This window comes from Schistocerca serialis, chromosome 9, assembly GCF_023864345.2.
Source record: "Schistocerca serialis cubense isolate TAMUIC-IGC-003099 chromosome 9, iqSchSeri2.2, whole genome shotgun sequence".
Taxonomy (NCBI): Eukaryota; Metazoa; Arthropoda; class Insecta; order Orthoptera; family Acrididae; genus Schistocerca; species Schistocerca serialis.
The window spans coordinates 445,345,145-445,358,740 of NC_064646.1; the positions used below are offsets into that span (position 1 = coordinate 445,345,145).

At 49.8% G+C, this 13,596-nt stretch overlaps 25 non-coding genes across 25 annotated transcripts; 8 read left to right on the forward strand and 17 right to left on the reverse strand.

Annotated features, from left to right (window-relative positions):
- Positions 1-114: 114 nt before the first annotated feature.
- On the reverse strand, positions 115-206 carry Trnai-uau (transfer RNA isoleucine (anticodon UAU)). Its single transcript is given in 2 exon segments — positions 115-150; positions 169-206. It is a non-coding gene; the product is annotated as a tRNA-Ile (tRNA).
- A 378-nt stretch (positions 207-584) lies between these two features.
- On the forward strand, positions 585-657 carry Trnar-acg (transfer RNA arginine (anticodon ACG)). Its single transcript has one exon. It is a non-coding gene; the product is annotated as a tRNA-Arg (tRNA).
- Positions 658-1,261: 604 nt separating this feature from the next.
- Trnad-guc (transfer RNA aspartic acid (anticodon GUC)) lies at positions 1,262-1,333 on the reverse strand. The gene has a single exon. It is a non-coding gene; the product is annotated as a tRNA-Asp (tRNA).
- A 107-nt stretch (positions 1,334-1,440) lies between these two features.
- Positions 1,441-1,512, reverse strand: Trnad-guc (transfer RNA aspartic acid (anticodon GUC)). Its single transcript has one exon. It is a non-coding gene; the product is annotated as a tRNA-Asp (tRNA).
- Positions 1,513-1,619: 107 nt separating this feature from the next.
- Positions 1,620-1,711, reverse strand: Trnai-uau (transfer RNA isoleucine (anticodon UAU)). The gene is given in 2 exon segments: positions 1,620-1,655; positions 1,674-1,711. It is a non-coding gene; the product is annotated as a tRNA-Ile (tRNA).
- A 378-nt stretch (positions 1,712-2,089) lies between these two features.
- Trnar-acg (transfer RNA arginine (anticodon ACG)) lies at positions 2,090-2,162 on the forward strand. Its single transcript has one exon. It is a non-coding gene; the product is annotated as a tRNA-Arg (tRNA).
- Positions 2,163-2,766: 604 nt separating this feature from the next.
- Positions 2,767-2,838, reverse strand: Trnad-guc (transfer RNA aspartic acid (anticodon GUC)). The gene has a single exon. It is a non-coding gene; the product is annotated as a tRNA-Asp (tRNA).
- Positions 2,839-2,930: 92 nt separating this feature from the next.
- Positions 2,931-3,002, reverse strand: Trnad-guc (transfer RNA aspartic acid (anticodon GUC)). The gene has a single exon. It is a non-coding gene; the product is annotated as a tRNA-Asp (tRNA).
- A 107-nt stretch (positions 3,003-3,109) lies between these two features.
- Positions 3,110-3,201, reverse strand: Trnai-uau (transfer RNA isoleucine (anticodon UAU)). Its single transcript is given in 2 exon segments — positions 3,110-3,145; positions 3,164-3,201. It is a non-coding gene; the product is annotated as a tRNA-Ile (tRNA).
- Positions 3,202-3,579: 378 nt separating this feature from the next.
- Trnar-acg (transfer RNA arginine (anticodon ACG)) lies at positions 3,580-3,652 on the forward strand. Its single transcript has one exon. It is a non-coding gene; the product is annotated as a tRNA-Arg (tRNA).
- Positions 3,653-3,939: 287 nt separating this feature from the next.
- Positions 3,940-4,011, forward strand: Trnam-cau (transfer RNA methionine (anticodon CAU)). Its single transcript has one exon. It is a non-coding gene; the product is annotated as a tRNA-Met (tRNA).
- Positions 4,012-4,256: 245 nt separating this feature from the next.
- Trnad-guc (transfer RNA aspartic acid (anticodon GUC)) lies at positions 4,257-4,328 on the reverse strand. The gene has a single exon. It is a non-coding gene; the product is annotated as a tRNA-Asp (tRNA).
- A 107-nt stretch (positions 4,329-4,435) lies between these two features.
- Positions 4,436-4,507, reverse strand: Trnad-guc (transfer RNA aspartic acid (anticodon GUC)). The gene has a single exon. It is a non-coding gene; the product is annotated as a tRNA-Asp (tRNA).
- Positions 4,508-4,614: 107 nt separating this feature from the next.
- Trnai-uau (transfer RNA isoleucine (anticodon UAU)) lies at positions 4,615-4,706 on the reverse strand. The gene is given in 2 exon segments: positions 4,615-4,650; positions 4,669-4,706. It is a non-coding gene; the product is annotated as a tRNA-Ile (tRNA).
- Positions 4,707-5,084: 378 nt separating this feature from the next.
- Positions 5,085-5,157, forward strand: Trnar-acg (transfer RNA arginine (anticodon ACG)). Its single transcript has one exon. It is a non-coding gene; the product is annotated as a tRNA-Arg (tRNA).
- Positions 5,158-5,761: 604 nt separating this feature from the next.
- Positions 5,762-5,833, reverse strand: Trnad-guc (transfer RNA aspartic acid (anticodon GUC)). The gene has a single exon. It is a non-coding gene; the product is annotated as a tRNA-Asp (tRNA).
- A 107-nt stretch (positions 5,834-5,940) lies between these two features.
- Trnad-guc (transfer RNA aspartic acid (anticodon GUC)) lies at positions 5,941-6,012 on the reverse strand. The gene has a single exon. It is a non-coding gene; the product is annotated as a tRNA-Asp (tRNA).
- Positions 6,013-6,119: 107 nt separating this feature from the next.
- Trnai-uau (transfer RNA isoleucine (anticodon UAU)) lies at positions 6,120-6,211 on the reverse strand. Its single transcript is given in 2 exon segments — positions 6,120-6,155; positions 6,174-6,211. It is a non-coding gene; the product is annotated as a tRNA-Ile (tRNA).
- A 378-nt stretch (positions 6,212-6,589) lies between these two features.
- Trnar-acg (transfer RNA arginine (anticodon ACG)) lies at positions 6,590-6,662 on the forward strand. The gene has a single exon. It is a non-coding gene; the product is annotated as a tRNA-Arg (tRNA).
- A 604-nt stretch (positions 6,663-7,266) lies between these two features.
- Positions 7,267-7,338, reverse strand: Trnad-guc (transfer RNA aspartic acid (anticodon GUC)). The gene has a single exon. It is a non-coding gene; the product is annotated as a tRNA-Asp (tRNA).
- Positions 7,339-7,445: 107 nt separating this feature from the next.
- Positions 7,446-7,517, reverse strand: Trnad-guc (transfer RNA aspartic acid (anticodon GUC)). Its single transcript has one exon. It is a non-coding gene; the product is annotated as a tRNA-Asp (tRNA).
- Positions 7,518-7,624: 107 nt separating this feature from the next.
- Trnai-uau (transfer RNA isoleucine (anticodon UAU)) lies at positions 7,625-7,716 on the reverse strand. The gene is given in 2 exon segments: positions 7,625-7,660; positions 7,679-7,716. It is a non-coding gene; the product is annotated as a tRNA-Ile (tRNA).
- A 378-nt stretch (positions 7,717-8,094) lies between these two features.
- On the forward strand, positions 8,095-8,167 carry Trnar-acg (transfer RNA arginine (anticodon ACG)). Its single transcript has one exon. It is a non-coding gene; the product is annotated as a tRNA-Arg (tRNA).
- Positions 8,168-8,454: 287 nt separating this feature from the next.
- Trnam-cau (transfer RNA methionine (anticodon CAU)) lies at positions 8,455-8,526 on the forward strand. The gene has a single exon. It is a non-coding gene; the product is annotated as a tRNA-Met (tRNA).
- Positions 8,527-8,771: 245 nt separating this feature from the next.
- Trnad-guc (transfer RNA aspartic acid (anticodon GUC)) lies at positions 8,772-8,843 on the reverse strand. The gene has a single exon. It is a non-coding gene; the product is annotated as a tRNA-Asp (tRNA).
- Positions 8,844-13,596: the final 4,753 nt, after the last annotated feature.

Sequence of the window (13,596 nt, forward strand, 5' to 3'; positions counted from 1 at the left end):
CCGAGGAAGACGCAGCTAGCGTCTCGAATGCACAATTATGTTACTCAAATAGCTGATACATCTCAAACCTAGCCTCCTGTTGCTGTCAGAGACAGCTGCTAAGAATTAAAAGTATGCCCCAGGTGAGGCTCGAACTCACAACCCCGGCATTGCTCACGGCTACTGCCTTATAAGTACCGTGCGCTAACCAATTGCGCCACTGGGGCTACAACACAGTGCTCTCAGTTAGCGGTATTCACTTTGCTGCAAACCGGTGGTGGCCACAGAAACATACGATCGCCACCTGATGCCATACTGCGACTTTGGCACCTGACTACCAATGCTTCGTGCTATTCTTGTTTCATATGCTACGCTTACATGCACATCAACCGGCTCTGGTCGTCGAGAAAACGCGGGAAAACGCGCGCCTTGCCTTCTGCTACCTGTCGAACAGCGAGAGCAGATGCGTGGCAAGCTCTAAGCTCTGCAGGCGCACTGCGGCCACGCAGCTGGACGAGAGGTACCTTCCTTGGGAGCTTGCTCAGCCATGGAGAACACGTTTCTTAGCGAATTGCACTTGTCTCGTAGAAGCAAATGCTGCCACTGGCCCTGTGGCGCAACGGATAACGCGTCTGACTACGGATCAGAAGATTCCAGGTTCGAATCCTGGCAGGGTCGGCATTTTGTTAGTTGCCGACGCGTAGCTGGCCAGTGGATTTCGTATGTCGCCGCATCGTGGAGTGCTTTGTTGCTCCTGTGCATCTCGCAGCTGCATGTCGAGTCGATCGTGGTAAATATCGCTGCCTGCAAGCGTCAGCGTAGCGTCAGTCGAGCAAAGTCGAGACAAGTCAAGCTGAGAGCTGTAGGAGATGATACGCAATTAAATACAGGCGTGTGAAAGCGACGCAGACAACACTTTCCAAGTGTCCCACGTCACGTGGCGCAGAGCCGGCGCAACCCCAGCAAGCAGAGTGGCGCAGAGGAAGCGTGCTGGGCCCATAACACAGAGGTCCGTGTATCGAAACCACGCTCTGCTAAAATTGTTTCTTTTGCGGACTGTGTCGAGCTCGATTATTACGCCCACAGCGTCGGCTGGGGTGCTTTGATTCAGCGTTAACAGCAAACCCCGTAATTCTGAAGTGTGAAGAATGCGAGAACCACTTCCTAAGATGTAGCATTTTTTAAGATTTCGCACCAACTACACTCCACGATCGCAAAGTTAATGCTCTTACGACCCCCATACGCGCAACACTCGAACAGGTTTGTGAGATAAAAAACGCACCTCCCCGGCGGGGAATCGAACCCCGGTCTCCCGCGTGACAGGCGGGGATACTAACCACTATACTACCGAGGATGCGCTGTACACAGATGCCTGTGTGCGAGAGATATGGTGCTAGTAGCCGCAAACGTCCTACACTAAGTTCGGCGAGTGATAGAGCAGCAATTAAAAATCGGATGTGCCTCCCCGGCGGGGAATCGAACCCCGGTCTCCCGCGTGACAGGCGGGGATACTAACCACTATACTACCGAGGAAGACGCAGCTAGCGTCTCGAATGCACAATTATGTTACTCAAATAGCTGATACATCTCAAACCTAGCCTCCTGTTGCTGTCAGAGACAGCTGCTAAGAATTAAAAGTATGCCCCAGGTGAGGCTCGAACTCACAACCCCGGCATTGCTCACGGCTACTGCCTTATAAGTACCGTGCGCTAACCAATTGCGCCACTGGGGCTACAACACAGTGCTCTCAGTTAGCGGTATTCACTTTGCTGCAAACCGGTGGTGGCCACAGAAACATACGATCGCCACCTGATGCCATACTGCGACTTTGGCACCTGACTACCAATGCTTCGTGCTATTCTTGTTTCATATGCTACGCTTACATGCACATCAACCGGCTCTGGTCGTCGAGAAAACGCGGGAAAACGCGCGCCTTGCCTTCTGCTACCTGTCGAACAGCGAGAGCAGATGCGTGGCAAGCTCTAAGCTCTGCAGGCGCACTGCGGCCACGCAGCTGGACGAGAGGTACCTTCCTTGGGAGCTTGCTCAGCCATGGAGAACACGTTTCTTAGCGAATTGCACTTGTCTCGTAGAAGCAAATGCTGCCACTGGCCCTGTGGCGCAACGGATAACGCGTCTGTCTACGGATCAGAAGATTCCAGGTTCGAATCCTGGCAGGGTCGGCATTTTGTTAGTTGCCGACGCGTAGCTGGCCAGTGGATTTCGTATGTCGCCGCATCGTGGAGTGCTTTGTTGCTCCTGTGCATCTCGCAGCTGCATGTCGAGTCGATCGTGGTAAATATCGCTGCCTGCAAGCGTCAGCGTAGCGTCAGTCGAGCAAAGTCGAGACAAGTCAAGCTGAGAGCTGTAGGAGATGATACGCAATTAAATACAGGCGTGTGAAAGCGACGCAGACAACACTTTCCAAGTGTCCCACGTCACGTGGCGCAGAGCCGGCGCAACCCCAGCCAGCAGAGTGGCGCAGAGGAAGCGTGCTGGGCCCATAACCCAGAGGTCCGTGTATCGAAACCACGCTCTGCTAAAATTATTTCTTTTGCGGACTGTGTCGAGCTCGATTATTACGCCCACAGCGTCGGCTGGGGTGCTTTGATTCAGCGTTAACAGCAAACCCCGTAATTCTGAAGTGTGAAGTATGCGAGAACCACTTCCTAAGATGTAGCATTTTTTAAGATTTCGCACCAACTACACTCCACGATCGCAAAGTTAATGCTCTTACGACCCCCATACGCGCAACACTCGAACAGGTTTGTGAGATAAAAAACGCACCTCCCCGGCGGGGAATCGAACCCCGGTCTCCCGCGTGACAGGCGGGGATACTAACCACTATACTACCGAGGATGCCTGTGTGCGAGAGATATGGTGCTAGTAGCCGCAAACGTCCTACACTAAGTTCGGCGAGTGATAGAGCAGCAATTAAAAATCGGATGTGCCTCCCCGGCGGGGAATCGAACCCCGGTCTCCCGCGTGACAGGCGGGGATACTAACCACTATACTACCGAGGAAGACGCAGCTAGCGTCTCGAATGCACAATTATGTTACTCAAATAGCTGATACATCTCAAACCTAGCCTCCTGTTGCTGTCAGACAGAGCTGCTAAGAATTAAAAGTATGCCCCAGGTGAGGCTCGAACTCACAACCCCGGCATTGCTCACGGCTACTGCCTTATAAGTACCGTGCGCTAACCAATTGCGCCACTGGGGCTACAACACAGTGCTCTCAGTTAGCGGTATTCACTTTGCTGCAAACCAGTGGTGGCCACAGAAACATACGATCGCCACCTGATGCCATACTGCGACTTTGGCACCTGACTACCAATGCTTCGTGCTATTCTTGTTTCATATGCTACGCTTACATGCACATCAACCGGCTCTGGTCGTCGAGAAAACGCGGGAAAACGCGCGCCTTGCCTTCTGCTACCTGTCGAACAGCGAGAGCAGATGCGTGGCAAGCTCTAAGCTCAGCAGGCGCACTGCGGCCACGCAGCTGGACGAGAGGTACCTTCCTTGGGAGCTTGCTCAGCCATGGAGAACACGTTTCTTAGCGAATTGCACTTGTCTCGTAGAAGCAAATGCTGCCACTGGCCCTGTGGCGCAACGGATAACGCGTCTGACTACGGATCAGAAGATTCCAGGTTCGAATCCTGGCAGGGTCGGCATTTTGTTAGTTGCCGACGCGTAGCTGGCCAGTGGATTTCGTATGTCGCCGCATCGTGGAGTGCTTTGTTGCTCCTGTGCATCTCGCAGCTGCATGTCGAGTCGATCGTGGTAAATATCGCTGCCTGCAAGCGTCAGCGTAGCGTCAGTCGAGCAAAGTCGAGACAAGTCAAGCTGAGAGCTGTAGGAGATGATACGCAATTAAATACAGGCGTGTGAAAGCGACGCAGACAACACTTTCCAAGTGTCCCACGTCACGTGGCGCAGAGCCGGCGCAACCCCAGCCAGCAGAGTGGCGCAGTGGAAGCGTGCTGGGCCCATAACCCAGAGGTCCGTGGATCGAAACCACGCTCTGCTAAAATTATTTCTTTTGCGGACTGTGTCGAGCTCGATTATTACGCCCACAGCGTCGGCTGGGGTGCTTTGATTCAGCGTTAACAGCAAACCCCGTAATTCTGAAGTGTGAAGAATGCGAGAACCACTTCCTAAGATGTAGCATTTTTTAAGATTTCGCACCAACTACACTCCACGATCGCAAAGTTAATGCTCTTACGACCCCCATACGCGCAACACTCGAACAGGTTTGTGAGATAAAAAACGCACCTCCCCGGCGGGGAATCGAACCCCGGTCTCCCGCGTGACAGGCGGGGATACTAACCACTATACTACCGAGGATGCGCTGTACACAGATGCCTGTGTGCGAGAGATATGGTGCTAGTAGCCGCAAACGTCCTACACTAAGTTCGGCGAGTGATAGAGCAGCAATTAAAAATCGGATGTGCCTCCCCGGCGGGGAATCGAACCCCGGTCTCCCGCGTGACAGGCGGGGATACTAACCACTATACTACCGAGGAAGACGCAGCTAGCGTCTCGAATGCACAATTATGTTACTCAAATAGCTGATACATCTCAAACCTAGCCTCCTGTTGCTGTCAGAGACAGCTGCTAAGAATTAAAAGTATGCCCCAGGTGAGGCTCGAACTCACAACCCCGGCATTGCTCACGGCTACTGCCTTATAAGTACCGTGCGCTAACCAATTGCGCCACTGGGGCTACAACACAGTGCTCTCAGTTAGCGGTATTCACTTTGCTGCAAACCAGTGGTGGCCACAGAAACATACGATCGCCACCTGATGCCATACTGCGACTTTGGCACCTGACTACCAATGCTTCGTGCTATTCTTGTTTCATATGCTACGCTTACATGCACATCAACCGGCTCTGGTCGTCGAGAAAACGCGGGAAAACGCGCGCCTTGCCTTCTGCTACCTGTCGAACAGCGAGAGCAGATGCGTGGCAAGCTCTAAGCTCTGCAGGCGCACTGCGGCCACGCAGCTGGACGAGAGGTACCTTCCTTGGGAGCTTGCTCAGCCATGGAGAACACGTTTCTTAGCGAATTGCACTTGTCTCGTAGAAGCAAATGCTGCCACTGGCCCTGTGGCGCAACGGATAACGCGTCTGACTACGGATCAGAAGATTCCAGGTTCGAATCCTGGCAGGGTCGGCATTTTGTTAGTTGCCGACGCGTAGCTGGCCAGTGGATTTCGTATGTCGCCGCATCGTGGAGTGCTTTGTTGCTCCTGTGCATCTCGCAGCTGCATGTCGAGTCGATCGTGGTAAATATCGCTGCCTGCAAGCGTCAGCGTAGCGTCAGTCGAGCAAAGTCGAGACAAGTCAAGCTGAGAGCTGTAGGAGATGATACGCAATTAAATACAGGCGTGTGAAAGCGACGCAGACAACACTTTCCAAGTGTCCCACGTCACGTGGCGCAGAGCCGGCGCAACCCCAGCAAGCAGAGTGGCGCAGAGGAAGCGTGCTGGGCCCATAACACAGAGGTCCGTGTATCGAAACCACGCTCTGCTAAAATTGTTTCTTTTGCGGACTGTGTCGAGCTCGATTATTACGCCCACAGCGTCGGCTGGGGTGCTTTGATTCAGCGTTAACAGCAAACCCCGTAATTCTGAAGTGTGAAGAATGCGAGAACCACTTCCTAAGATGTAGCATTTTTTAAGATTTCGCACCAACTACACTCCGCGATCGCAAAGTTAATGCTCTTACGACCCCCATACGCGCAACACTCGAACAGGTTTGTGAGATAAAAAACGCACCTCCCCGGCGGGGAATCGAACCCCGGTCTCCCGCGTGACAGGCGGGGATACTAACCACTATACTACCGAGGATGCGCTGTACACAGATGCCTGTGTGCGAGAGATATGGTGCTAGTAGCCGCAAACGTCCTACACTAAGTTCGGCGAGTGATAGAGCAGCAATTAAAAATCGGATGTGCCTCCCCGGCGGGGAATCGAACCCCGGTCTCCCGCGTGACAGGCGGGGATACTAACCACTATACTACCGAGGAAGACGCAGCTAGCGTCTCGAATGCACAATTATGTTACTCAAATAGCTGATACATCTCAAACCTAGCCTCCTGTTGCTGTCAGAGACAGCTGCTAAGAATTAAAAGTATGCCCCAGGTGAGGCTCGAACTCACAACCCCGGCATTGCTCACGGCTACTGCCTTATAAGTACCGTGCGCTAACCAATTGCGCCACTGGGGCTACAACACAGTGCTCTCAGTTAGCGGTATTCACTTTGCTGCAAACCGGTGGTGGCCACAGAAACATACGATCGCCACCTGATGCCATACTGCGACTTTGGCACCTGACTACCAATGCTTCGTGCTATTCTTGTTTCATATGCTACGCTTACATGCACATCAACCGGCTCTGGTCGTCGAGAAAACGCGGGAAAACGCGCGCCTTGCCTTCTGCTACCTGTCGAACAGCGAGAGCAGATGCGTGGCAAGCTCTAAGCTCTGCAGGCGCACTGCGGCCACGCAGCTGGACGAGAGGTACCTTCCTTGGGAGCTTGCTCAGCCATGGAGAACACGTTTCTTAGCGAATTGCACTTGTCTCGTAGAAGCAAATGCTGCCACTGGCCCTGTGGCGCAACGGATAACGCGTCTGACTACGGATCAGAAGATTCCAGGTTCGAATCCTGGCAGGGTCGGCATTTTGTTAGTTGCCGACGCGTAGCTGGCCAGTGGATTTCGTATGTCGCCGCATCGTGGAGTGCTTTGTTGCTCCTGTGCATCTCGCAGCTGCATGTCGAGTCGATCGTGGTAAATATCGCTGCCTGCAAGCGTCAGCGTAGCGTCAGTCGAGCAAAGTCGAGACAAGTCAAGCTGAGAGCTGTAGGAGATGATACGCAATTAAATACAGGCGTGTGAAAGCGACGCAGACAACACTTTCCAAGTGTCCCACGTCACGTGGCGCAGAGCCGGCGCAACCCCAGCCAGCAGAGTGGCGCAGAGGAAGCGTGCTGGGCCCATAACCCAGAGGTCCGTGTATCGAAACCACGCTCTGCTAAAATTATTTCTTTTGCGGACTGTGTCGAGCTCGATTATTACGCCCACAGCGTCGGCTGGGGTGCTTTGATTCAGCGTTAACAGCAAACCCCGTAATTCTGAAGTGTGAAGAATGCGAGAACCACTTCCTAAGATGTAGCATTTTTTAAGATTTCGCACCAACTACACTCCACGATCGCAAAGTTAATGCTCTTACGACCCCCATACGCGCAACACTCGAACAGGTTTGTGAGATAAAAAACGCACCTCCCCGGCGGGGAATCGAACCCCGGTCTCCCGCGTGACAGGCGGGGATACTAACCACTATACTACCGAGGATGCGCTGTGCACAGATGCCTGTGTGCGAGAGATATGGTGCTAGTAGCCGCAAACGTCCTACACTAAGTTCGGCGAGTGATAGAGCAGCAATTAAAAATCGGATGTGCCTCCCCGGCGGGGAATCGAACCCCGGTCTCCCGCGTGACAGGCGGGGATACTAACCACTATACTACCGAGGAAGACGCAGCTAGCGTCTCGAATGCACAATTATGTTACTCAAATAGCTGATACATCTCAAACCTAGCCTCCTGTTGCTGTCAGACAGAGCTGCTAAGAATTAAAAGTATGCCCCAGGTGAGGCTCGAACTCACAACCCCGGCATTGCTCACGGCTACTGCCTTATAAGTACCGTGCGCTAACCAATTGCGCCACTGGGGCTACAACACAGTGCTCTCAGTTAGCGGTATTCACTTTGCTGCAAACCAGTGGTGGCCACAGAAACATACGATCGCCACCTGATGCCATACTGCGACTTTGGCACCTGACTACCAATGCTTCGTGCTATTCTTGTTTCATATGCTACGCTTACATGCACATCAACCGGCTCTGGTCGTCGAGAAAACGCGGGAAAACGCGCGCCTTGCCTTCTGCTACCTGTCGAACAGCGAGAGCAGATGCGTGGCAAGCTCTAAGCTCAGCAGGCGCACTGCGGCCACGCAGCTGGACGAGAGGTACCTTCCTTGGGAGCTTGCTCAGCCATGGAGAACACGTTTCTTAGCGAATTGCACTTGTCTCGTAGAAGCAAATGCTGCCACTGGCCCTGTGGCGCAACGGATAACGCGTCTGACTACGGATCAGAAGATTCCAGGTTCGAATCCTGGCAGGGTCGGCATTTTGTTAGTTGCCGACGCGTAGCTGGCCAGTGGATTTCGTATGTCGCCGCATCGTGGAGTGCTTTGTTGCTCCTGTGCATCTCGCAGCTGCATGTCGAGTCGATCGTGGTAAATATCGCTGCCTGCAAGCGTCAGCGTAGCGTCAGTCGAGCAAAGTCGAGACAAGTCAAGCTGAGAGCTGTAGGAGATGATACGCAATTAAATACAGGCGTGTGAAAGCGACGCAGACAACACTTTCCAAGTGTCCCACGTCACGTGGCGCAGAGCCGGCGCAACCCCAGCCAGCAGAGTGGCGCAGTGGAAGCGTGCTGGGCCCATAACCCAGAGGTCCGTGGATCGAAACCACGCTCTGCTAAAATTATTTCTTTTGCGGACTGTGTCGAGCTCGATTATTACGCCCACAGCGTCGGCTGGGGTGCTTTGATTCAGCGTTAACAGCAAACCCCGTAATTCTGAAGTGTGAAGAATGCGAGAACCACTTCCTAAGATGTAGCATTTTTTAAGATTTCGCACCAACTACACTCCACGATCGCAAAGTTAATGCTCTTACGACCCCCATACGCGCAACACTCGAACAGGTTTGTGAGATAAAAAACGCACCTCCCCGGCGGGGAATCGAACCCCGGTCTCCCGCGTGACAGGCGGGGATACTAACCACTATACTACCGAGGATGCGCTGTACACAGATGCCTGTGTGCGAGAGATATGGTGCTAGTAGCCGCAAACGTCCTACACTAAGTTCGGCGAGTGATAGAGCAGCAATTAAAAATCGGATGTGCCTCCCCGGCGGGGAATCGAACCCCGGTCTCCCGCGTGACAGGCGGGGATACTTTTTTTTTTTTTTGTGTTTTTTTTTTATTATTATTATTATTTTTTTTTTTTTTTTTTTTTTTTTTTTTTTTTTTTTTTTTTTAGGGCCTCCCATCTCCCCTTCTAGCCCTTCCATTCGCTCTCCTTCATGCGCCTTCGTCGGCGAGCTTCATTGCTAAAATAAAATGAAATACTCCTTTGCAAGTAAGGGAATCCATATCAAACGTGGTGAGAAAAGTAAATGTCTCCATCCAAATGAACTTATGTTGTAACGTTGGATGGTTGTTCAAAATAACTGAAAATGATCTGGTGAAAATTGTGGATAAAGAAAGAAAAATTAATTGGTTAACTGAGAAACGTAGGCTTCTTAAGGACACACACAATACAAGACACTGATCTCTCTCTCTCTTTTTTTTTTTTTTTTTTTTTTTTTTTTTTTTTTTTAAGCATAGGCATAGAATGCAAGGCCTTTTCAGGGTTCTGCGAAGGCCTTCACGGCTACCGTAGCGGCCCTGGGGCCCACGAAGTCCCCACCGTACGTCGCCCTTAGCAGCAATCCCCTACTTTGGCATCGCAAAATCCGATATTTTATCCGCTATTCGTCATTGCGTACGTCATCCGATGCCTTGTTTGTCAAATAATATTTTTAGCATGTTACCATACAAGGTCTTGTGGTGTCGTTGTCCACATATTTTATAATATTCCAGTAATAGATGTTGCTCATAGTCCAGTACGTCGGGCAGGCCGAGGTTATTAATGACATAATTGACATAGTTCCCCAGTAGCCATAGGGTAACATTATTCTTTTGAATAGGGAAAGCAACGCTTTCGGGGTTGACGAGAATGTCGACAGTAAGGTGTCTGCCGTCGTTCCTATTGATAAACGCCACCTGTTGGCGGACTCTGTCCCAAATGACCTGGTAGCCGTTGCATATGAGACGATGCCGGAGGGTGTCTATCACATTACAACGTGGACACTGATTTGTGTCACTCAATCCTATAGACTGTAATCTTTCATTTGTGGCAACGGTATTATTGACAACCTTGTACCAGGCACCGCGCACATTGGTGGACAGTACTTTATTGTTTATATTCTTCCATATATTTTGCCAATTTCGGGTGGGATATTTTGATTCCATTCTGTTACGGTTGTCCTTTGTAGTAAGGCAATCCATGATGAAACTACAGTTTCTTTTGGTCCTATCCGCGACAATGCAGTGCAGATAACTGAGTTCTAAATAGTAGAATCTGATGTGCTGCAATTTGTAAGAGATTTTACTTATGTTAATAGGTGGTTCCATACTCTCCGGTGTAAGGATTCGGAAAAGTTTCGATGATAAATTATTGTGGCGGTCTTCTAAAAGCTGAAGTGTACGCTTGATATAAAGAGCCGTAGTTTTGCGGCGGATATCGGTCAGTCCGAGGCCTCCTTCTCGCGGTTTTAAAGTTATAGTACTGGCCGCCACTTTAAATATCTCACCTCTCCAAACATACTTGCAGATGAAGCTCATGATGGTTTTGGATATCGCTTTAGGTATCGGCAGTATTTGACCTACATATACTGCTTTCGAAAGGACAGCGCAGTTGATTAATTGCACCCTTTGGATAATGTTCAAGTCTCTAAGTCGGTTCATTATTAAAGTACCTCGAATACTATGTAAGACCTTCTTCCAGTTGAATGTCGTTGTTTGCAGGGGGCATCGGTAGAACCTCACACCTAACGCAGTGTGATGGTCTACAGACCTGGCCCATTCGAGGGCAGTGTTCCTGAAGCCATGGAGATTTAGAAAGGAGCTTTTCATATCGTTGATTTGCGCTCCCGTTGCGAAGCAGTAAAGGCGAACAATCGCTCTCAGTCTTACAACGTCGTCATTACTTCTGACGATGACACCGACGTCGTCGGCGTAAGCGTTGGTAGCGTTACTGACCCCTGAAATTGATATGCCTTCTAATTCCTTGTTTAATCGTTTCAGCAAAGGTTCTAGTGCGACCACAAATAGCATCATTGATAAAGGACTTCCCTGCGGGACACCATTTGCTATTTCGACATCTCGAGTATAGTGTCCATTGATTAAAATTTTGGTTTTCATCCCTTGCAATAGATTTTTTAAGACAATTAAAAATTTGTCGTTAAAACCTATTTGCATCAGAGTGGTAAATAAATATTCATGGTTTACCCTATCAAAGGCTTTAGAAAAGTCGATAAAAACGAGGCCAGCCTTCGTCAATGTCGTTGAGAAGATACTGATTATGTCCCTGTATTCGCAGACTGTTTTAAAAATATTCCGACCCGGGAGACACGTTTGTTGGGGACCAATTACAGTATCAAACACCGGTCGGAGTCTGTTTTTTACAACCCTGGCAATAATTTTATAATCAGAGTTCATTAAGGATATCGGCCTCATTTTGTTGATCTGTTTGACATCCGAATTGATTCCCTTAGGAAGTAAAACAGTGACACACTCTTTCATTTCGTCAGGTATGTGCCCTCCACTCAAGATTTCGTTGACGACTTGTGTGAATTTATTCCTTATAATATGCCAATATTGGGAATAAAATTCTACGGGTAAACCGTCGGGCCCAGGTGATTTTTTAACAGGTGAGCTTTTAATTACTTCGAAAATGTCTTCAGACAGGATTTCAACAGTGAGGCTCCTGTTGTGTTCTGCAGTTACTAGTTGTTCCATATCACAGTTTCGGAGCAGTTCCTGTCCATGATCTGGGATATACTGGTGAGCACTGTACAATTGATTATAATACCTATGAGCCTCGTTTAAAATATCTTTTTGTTGAGTTAAAAGACTTTGATCTTCAGAGAGCAATGACTGAATAAAATTTCTTCGACGATTTTTTTCGTGCTGGAGTAGATGATAGAGTGAAGCGTGTTCTTTTTCCACTGTGGTTTGAACTCGTGATTTTATTGTCAGTCCTTCCAGCTGTTTGCGTTTAAGACTAAGAAGTTCGGCCTTGACCTGTTTGATACCCGTTCTGACAGCCGCGGACATGGGCATATCATAAAGGTCACGCAGACAAGTATAATAGAATTCGACAGTGCGCCGAGACCAAAGTGCCCTTTCCCTACTGTAAGAAATTAGAGTAGATCTAAGTTTCTTTTTGGCGCATAAAGTCCACCAATCTATCGTTGACCGGTATTTGTGGCTTTGTCGGAGTGAAAGTTGCCAAGAAGCTTCTAACTGCTCAGTTAGGGCGTTATCTCGAAGCATGGCGATATTTAATTTCCAAAAAGGACGGCCCCAGTATGTCTTCTGTTTAGGAAGTCCAATGCTGCACCTTAGTGCTAGATGGTCGGAAAAGAAAGTTGGTATTCGTTCGACGCCACTGATTTTGCTGGCTAAATTTGAACTTACGTATATGCGGTCGATCCGACTTTGCGCTTTAGTGCTAAAATATGTGTACTGGACAGACACGGGGTATTTGACCTCCCAAGCGTCCTGCCATTTCATTGTTTTCACAAGACCATCTAGTTCTGGGGAGAAATTGAAATTTGGCGTTTGGTCTTTCCTGTGTAGGACACAATTCCAGTCACCTCCGACTATTACATCAACGGGGTTTTCCTTTAGTAAAAACACGAGATCATTTTTAAAAAAATTGGCTCGTTCTTTTCGACCACTGCTTCCCGAAGGTACATAAACATTTATAATCGTAACACCGAAAATCTTAAAACTGATTCCCCGCCCCGATTCCAACATGGTTACATCTGTTATTGCAATACCTTCCTTGACCAGGACAGCGGTGCCGCAAGCGCCTTCTGAGGCGACATTGAGAATTGCAGTAAATCCCGGAACATACAAATTTGAAAAACACACTTCTTGAAAAAGCGCAATATCGGTATCGGACTGATATATGAAGTCCCGGAGGGCAGCAATGTTAGTTGCACTCTGGATCTTGTTAATATTAACAGTCATAACGTGATACGTTTGAGCCATAAGCAAGAGCTGTTATTGTTTACTGGACTTTCCGGCGATTAGGCATATGTAGGCCGAATTCACATGTCATTCGTGCGCTCAAAGTGTAGTCGTGAGCTTGAGAGGTTGCGGTTAACATGCCATACCAGTGTTCGCAGATACATGTGGCAGTGTTGTCTCCGTATCGTCTGCCCATTCAAAACGACTATTCTGGGGAGATTGTCTACGTTGGGAAGTAGGTACGTCCTGATGGTCTGAAAATTCGAGGCCTGGTGTTCCTTCGTCCCGGACACCGTGCTCAGGTGATGTCCGTAGATGCGATGGTATGCTACCGACCTCAGGTTCCCTCCGGCCATGGTCTTCGATCGTTGTCTGTTCCTGAATGCTCCTCAACCTATCCCGCAGAGCCGGGGCTAAGCTTTCAGCAGCCTGGTGTGCTAACCGCTTTTTGCGACGTTTCCTAGCTTTCCGAGGCGATCTTGACCGCTCTGGAGACGAATCAGGGGACTTTTCGGACGAATGCGGAGACGAAGTCGGCGATGCAAGCCGGTCTTGCGTCCTAGTCGAAGAGCCAACGCTGCTCTTTTCACCAGGCGTGGAAGAAAGGACTACCGCAGTTAGACTCGCCTCTGTCGCAGGGGGCCTGTCAGCCGCGCTGTGGGAAGCAGAACCGTAGTCATTGACTCCTT